Source organism: Chiloscyllium plagiosum, chromosome 3 (genome assembly GCF_004010195.1).
Source record: "Chiloscyllium plagiosum isolate BGI_BamShark_2017 chromosome 3, ASM401019v2, whole genome shotgun sequence".
In the NCBI taxonomy this organism is placed as follows: domain Eukaryota; kingdom Metazoa; phylum Chordata; class Chondrichthyes; order Orectolobiformes; family Hemiscylliidae; genus Chiloscyllium; species Chiloscyllium plagiosum.
This window is the reverse complement of record NC_057712.1, coordinates 50,675-58,501: the sequence shown is the minus strand read 5'-3', so window position 1 is coordinate 58,501 and position 7,827 is coordinate 50,675.

Here is a 7,827-nt window from a genome sequence, read left to right as displayed (position 1 = left end):
TCCTCCATGTCCCTCCTCCCTACCTTTTATCTTCTCCTGCTGAACACTCTCTGCTCATTCCTGAAGAAGGGCCTGTGCCTGAAACGTCGAATCTCCTGTTCCCTGGATGCTGCCTGACCTGCTGTGCTGTTCCAGCAATAAAGTTTCAACTAGTATGTTTAGTTAGCAAGCTAATCTTCCACCTGTTGTAAAAGATTCATAATTATTTTATAACAACAACTATTTAATTATCCATTTCACCCAAAAACTGCTGATGCTACAAATCAGAAACAAAAACATAAGTTGCTGGAAAAGCTCAGTAGACATGGTAGCATCTATGAAGAAAAATCAAAGTTAATGCTTCAAGTCTAGTTCTGAGGAAGGATCACCAGAGCTGAAACATTAACTCTGATTTCTCTTCGCAAAAGCTGCCCACTCTGTTTAATTATTAATTTAGTGCCTTTAGTGTAGTAAAGGTCCCAAAGCACTTCACAGGAATAATCTCAAACAAATAATCAAGGAATAATCCCGCCTCAGGCGACTCTGTGTGCAGTTTGCACGTTCTCCTCGTGTCTGCGTGCGTTTCCACCAGGTGCTCCGGTTTCCTCCCACAATCCAAAAATGTGCAGGTTAGGTGAATTGGCCATGCTAAATTGCCCGTAGTGTTAGGTGAAGGGGTAAATGTAGGGGAATGGGTCTGGATGGGTACTCTGCGGCAGGTAGGTGTGGACTTGTTGGGCCGAAAGGCCTGTTTCCATACTGTAAGTAATCTAATCTAATCAATTTCATACCAACTATCCATCATGTGTTGGGATTGATGACCAAAAGCTCAAAGAAGTATGTCTCAACAGTGTCTTAAAGAAGTGGAGATAAAGGAGTTTGGGCAAGAATTCCAGAGTCTAAGGGTCATATTTGCTGAAGACGTCCCCACACTATAGTCATCGAGTCATACAGCACTGAAACAGACTCTCTGGTCCAACTCGTCTGCATTGACAAGATATCCAAATCTGACTACATCACATTTGCCACCAATTACCATAATCCCTCCTAAATCCTTCTGTTTCATACATCCATCCAGATGCCTTTTAAATGTTATTGTGTTTGCCTCCATCACTTCCTCTGGTAGCTCATTCCACATGTGCCCATCCTCCGCATGAAAATGTTACCCCTCTGGTCCTTTTTAATATTTCACTTCTCACCTCAAATAATATCACTGCGCATACACAGGATCTGCTTATACAAGGAGAAACACAACGGTGACTAAAGATTTTGAAGGGCACTCTCCTATGAATGGGATATGATGCTCAATTCATCAATTGCCAGTTCTGACTTGCCACAGTGACAAACCACAACAACCTCCTCAGAAGACAGACCCAGGACAACCTATAGTGTACTTGCCCGGAATGAAGAAACTACACCGTGTACTTCGCAGCCTTCAACGTGTCATCGATGACAACAGATATCTTGCCAAGATCTTCCATATGCCCTCACATCTCACCTTCAAACAACCGCCAAATATTAAACAATCGTTTGCACCAAACTACCCAGCCTTCAGGACAACAGAGACCACAACACTACACAGCCCTGCCATGGCAATCTCTGCAGTACATGTCAGATCATTGACATGGATGCTACCATCATGTGGGAATATCATGCACAATGTACACGGTAGATACTCTTGTGACTCAGTCAAATGTTGTTTATCTCCTACACTTAGGCAAGGACGCCCTGAGATATGGTATATTGGTGAGATTATGCAGATGCTATGATAACAGATGAATGGACACCTCGCAACAATGGCCGGACAGGAATAGTCCCTCCCAGCCGGGGAACACTTCAGCAGTCAGGGACACTCACCCTCTGACCTTTGGGTAACATCCTCCAAGGCAGCCTTTGAGAGACACAATAACTCAGAATCACTGAGCGGAAATTGATTGATACAGTGAAGACAGCCTCAACCATGATGTGTCATGCTGCATGTAACCACACCATACTGTTCTGTATTTATAAGATCTTCATATTGTCTTGTTTTGACACCATCAGCTTGATAACCTGTAATGATCTCTCTACCTTAATTAGTTTGTACAGTTGTCACTTATTAATGTGCCTCGGCAGGCAACTCTTATACCTATCATGTTATTCCAGTCATTCAGTTTGTCTCCAGCTACACCTTACTTCTAATTTTCTTTATAATTATCCCTCTGCCTCAATTAATTGGAATGTAGGTCATCCCTTCACCTACAACTCAGTTGTTGACCCTTTACTCACCGTTTGGCACTCTTGATCACCCGTAGAGACTTTTTATTTGGCCTGTCGACACTTCACTCAAACCATTTGTATGATCTTTTGATCTCTCTCTGCCTATAAATTCTATAACTATACTTTTCTTTACTTCACCTGACGAAAGGACACTGCTCTAAAAGCTTGTGATTTCAAATACACCTTGTGGACTATAACCTGGTGTCATGTGACTTCTTCCCTACCATAGGAAGTAATTGATGCCAAAGTATTGAATCTGTTCACGACGTGGCTAGATATAGCACTTAGAGTGAACGGGATCAAGATTATGGGGAGAAAGCAGGACTAGGCTATTGAGTTGAACGATCAGACATGATCATGATGAATGATGGGGCAGGCTCGAAGGACCAAATGGCTTTTGTCTGCTCCTATGTTCTATGTTTCTATTTAACACTGTTTCTTCCACATCCATGTAATGTTTGCCATTTTATGTTCTCTACGAAGAGTGCCACTAATTGCTTTTAGTGTAAATAGGCACAAAACCGACATGACTGTCTCTCTACTCGATACTTTTGCCATTGTTAATATTTATATTGGTAATTAAATTATAAATCTATCCATAGTTTGTGAAATAAGCAGCATAAGTCAGTAGCACTTTAAAGGAACATAGTATTTTACAGTTTTTTCCCTGTGAAGTCCATATTGAAAAATTAACTTTGAAATTAAGCAAAATTAATGTAAAAGCGGCTTAGACTATTGTATATATTGATGTATGCTTTTATTTGAGATTGTAGAAGAACAGATGAGTAATTATCATTCCAATTTATTCAAATTAATGCCAATGTACTGCTTTCATTTTCATTAGTAAATGGGTGAAGACTACATATTACAAAAATGAACTCTCTCAACGTTACTACCATAGAAATTTTTATTTTCAGTATTGCACCTCTTGGTCAGAATTCATTCAAAGTATTATTAATACCATTGTTGGAATTTTTTTAAAATAATAGAATACCAGTTAACATCGGCACCTACACATCATGGAATATGTTAAGCAGGGCTACCAACCGATAGCAAACAGAATTGAGCTAACATTAATAAAATTTGAAAATATAAAAATTGTCTTGCTTACTGCACAAAAAGAATTGTTTTTTAAAAAGTTACTTTCCTTACTCACGTAATATTAATCTACAATAGTTTCTGAATTTGAAGTCTTTAACCTTTTGCAATATATGTCACCAGAGAAGCTCAAATTACGTTTTATACTTATTAGCACCTTGAGTTTCTAAACTCTTACAAAATAAAAGTTTGATTGAAGTTTGCGTATTTTGGACACAATATTGGGAACTCTTTCCATACTTTACAGGCTTCTTGTTGTGACTGGAAGCAGGGCCTGGTGGAGCTCATTGACTATGAGATACTTGATTGGGATTGTTAACCTGGAGTAATCCGGGAGCCCTGGCTGACCGATGTAAACAAGAGACTCAGAGAGTCTCTTCATTGCTGGGGACTGGCTCTGAGCTGGCTGGTCAGAGCCTATGCACTGTGCCCATGCACTTCTCGTTATTTAAGGTAAATATATTTCATGGACAAATAAAAGAATAGTATGCCAAAAAAAATTATGACTGGAATTTGAGAAGCAAAAATTGCATCACTCATGTACGAGTCAGAAAATAAAAGGCTATTTGAAAAGAAAAACAAACTTGTGCAACAGTACTTTAAGTTGTAGAATGACACTTGTTCAATTTAAAATATACTCACAGGGGAGAAGAGTATATCAATAACAAACACAGAGATGACAGGAAAAAATTCAGCAGCTCAGGCAGCACCTGTGGAGAGAGAAGCAGTATTTGTGTTTTGAGTCCAGTCTGACTTCTTCTGAAGCACAAAAGTGACTCTATGTCAAATGGCCTTCCTCCATGCTGGAACTGAATCTGACACTGTGAACAGGGCTGTTCTTCTAAGTGAAGGGAAGACTGGGTGGTGTTTAGGGCTTTCAGGTTATGCTGAGGGAGTTCAATCAGGGATAACCAGAAAGATGTACAATTATAGTTGCTCTGCTATAGGAAGTTGGTGTTAAAAGTACAGCACAGAACAGGCCCTTCGGCCCATGATGCTGTGCCGAGGATTAATCCTAATATAAAATACAATAACTTAACCTACGCATGATTTGGAGATGCCGGTGTTGGACTGGAGTGGACAAAGTTAAAAATCATACAACTCCAGGTTATAGTTCAACAGGTTTAATTCGAAACACTAGCTTTCAGAGTGCCGCTTTTTCATCACAACCACCTGATGAAGGAGTGGCGCTCTGAAAGCTAGTGTTTCCAATTAAACCTGTTGGACTGTAACCTGGTTTGTGATTTTTAACTTTAACCTACACATGCCTCAATTCACTGCTGGCCATGTGCATGTCCAGCAGTTGCTTAAATGTCCCTAATGACTCGCTGGTAACGCATTCCATGCATTCACAACTCTGTGTAAAGAACCTTCCTCTGACATCCCCCTCTATACCTTTCTCCTAATATCTTAAAACTATGACCCCTCATACCAGTCAATTCTGCCCTGGGGAAAAGTCTCTGGCTATTGACTATCCATGCCTCTCATTATCATGTATACCTCGATCAGGTCACCTCTCTTCCTCCTTCTCTCCAGAGAGAAACGTCCAAGCTTAGTCAACCTCTCTTCATAAGACAAGCCTTCCAGTCCAGGCAGCATCCTGGTAAACTTTCTTTGCACCCTCTTCAAAGCTTCTGTATCTTTCCTATAGTAGGGCAATCAGAACTGGACACAATATTCCAAGTGTGGTCTCACGAGGGACTTGTAGAGCTGTAGCAAAACCTTGCGGCTCTTTAACTTGATCCACCCCGTTAATGAAAGCCAAAACACCATTTGCTTTCTTAACAACCCTATCCACTTGGGTGGCAACTTTGAGAGATCTATGTACTTGAACACCAAGATCCCTCTGTTCCTCCACACTACCAAGAATCCTGTCTTTAATCCTATATTCAGCATTCGAGTTCGACCTTCCAAAATGCATCATTTCACATTTATCCAGGGTGAACTCCACCTGCCATTTCTCAGCCCAGCTCTGCATCCTGTCTATGTCACGTTGCAGCCTGCAATAGCCCTTGATACTATCGACGACACCTCCAACCTTTGTGTCATTTGCAAATTTACTAACCCACCCGTCAACCTCCTCATCCAAGTCATTTATAAAAACTACAAAGAGCAGAGGCCCAAGAACAGAGCCCTGCAGGACCCCACTCAACAGTGACCTCCAGGCAGAATACTTTCTATCTACAACCACTCTCTGCCTTCTGTCAGCCAGCCAACCAATTCTGAATCCAGATAGCCAAATCTCCCTGTATCCCATACTTCCTGACTTTATGAATGAGCCTACCATGGGGAACCTTATCAAATGCCTCGAAGAGGGCTTCCAGTTGTTCCAAATCTGTTTTTCAGGTATTGCTGTGCATTAGGAAGTCATCTGGGTGCACTACGCAATTAGCTAATCCTGCCACCATCTGGTTCACCAGCCCTTGAAAGGTAGCTGAGCTATTTCAGAGTTTGAACGGCTTGACTTGACACCGGTGCAACTTATTCAGAGATGGTTTTACTTACTCTATCTATGCAATCTTCCAACCAGATCATCGGTCAAAGTCCACTCTGATCACTGCAATGACCTTTCCTTAGTCAATGCAGAGACTATTTGGCCTGTGGAACTTGCAGAAAGGACAAGAGGATCATAGTATCGCTACTGTGTGGAAACAGGCCCTTCGCCCCAACAAATTCACACCGACCCTCCAAAGAGTAACCACCCAGACCCATTCCCCTACCCTATTATCCTTCATTTACCCCTGACTAATGCACCTAACCTCTACATGGGAGGAAACTGGAACATCCAGAAGAAAACCCTTGCAGACAAGGGGAAAATGTGCAAACTCCAAAGAGACAGTCACCCAAAGCTGGAATCAAACCTGGGTCCCTGGTGCTGTGAGGCAGCCGTGCTAACCACTGAGCCATCAAGAATGGAGGATAGATTAGATTAGATTACATTACAGCGTGGAAACAGGCCCTTCGGCCCAACAAGTCCACACCGACCCGCCGAAGCGCAACCCACCCATGCCCCTACATTTAACCCTTACCTAACACTACGGGCAATTTAGCATGGCCAATTCACCTGGCCTGCACATCTTTGGACTGTGGGAGGAAACCGGAGCACCCGGAGGAAACCCACGCAGACACGGGGAGAATGTGCAAACTCCACACAGTCAGTCGCCTGAGGCGGGAATTGAACCCGGGTCTCAGGCGCTGTGAGGCAGCAGTGCTAACCACTGTGCCACCGTGCCGCCCACCAAGGTGGATAATAAGGTGGAAAGTAAGACAAAAACAAAAATGGCTGGAAAAGCTCAGCAGGCTGGCAGCATCTGTTCAGAACTCAGTTCTGAAGAAGGATTAACTCTGTTTTCTCTCCACAGATGCTACTAGTCCAGCTGTTTGTGGTTCTGATTTCCAGCATCTGATTTCCAGTTCTTTGAGTTTCTTTTAAGGGCAGTGGGAGACACATGAAGGAGTGGAAGCACAGAACAGAATTACAGCAAGAAATAGGTCAGACAGGCCTTAGGGTGTGATAACCATGCTGGTGGGGAATCCTCAATGAAGAAAAGAGAATAACATCTTAATGGTACCGCTGTGGTCAGGTACGAGAACAAATCTCACTTCCTCCAAATAAAATGGTTTCAATGACATTATTAGAATTTCTAATTCCAGAGTTTTAATGAATTCAAATTCCACTACCTGCCATGGTGGGATTTGAACCCAGTTCACCAGAACATTACCTGGTGTCTTGAATCACAAAGTGTATTCAAACAATTTTTCGGATTCAGTTAAATGTAGTTAAGAGAAGACTTAACAACATAAGTTTACTTAAAGATGAACATTTATTAAGTAATAGAAACAATGAAAAAGAAATGAAAAAAAAAATGTCTCAGATGCCCTTCTGCCCATCAGAGACTCCTTGACTGACAGCTGGTCTGAAGGAACATTCCTGGCACTGTTCACCATCCCAGCCTGAGGGGAAGTCCAATGATTCAGAACGAAGCTTTCTCTCTTATACAATATAATGAACTTCAACTCCAGAAAAACAAGTTGATTGTGTCATCTTCGGCACATACAGGAATGTGTGGGATTGTGTTCAAATAACAACTGAAATCAGTGAGTGGAAAAAATACTCTCTTTATTCAGCATAGCAGTAGCAAAGTTCAAGAGAACGATGGAATTCCAAAGTACAGTTCTTACAGTAGCCTTGTTACACAGAGTTCTTACATGCATTAAAATTCTAACATTTAGGGTGTCACATAGCTTTATCTTTTCCACACAAAAGTTTGTAAGGATGGGCACCTCAGCACCTCACTCCACCACAAACCCACAGGTAACATCACAATGCTACACTTCTCCAGCTTCCACTTGAAACATATTAAAACAGCCATCCCCAATGGACAAGCCCTATGCATATACAGGATCTGTTCAGATGAGGAGGAACATTACAAGCAACTGGAAGTACTCAAGGATGCCAGCATAAGAATGGGGTATGACGCTCAACTCATC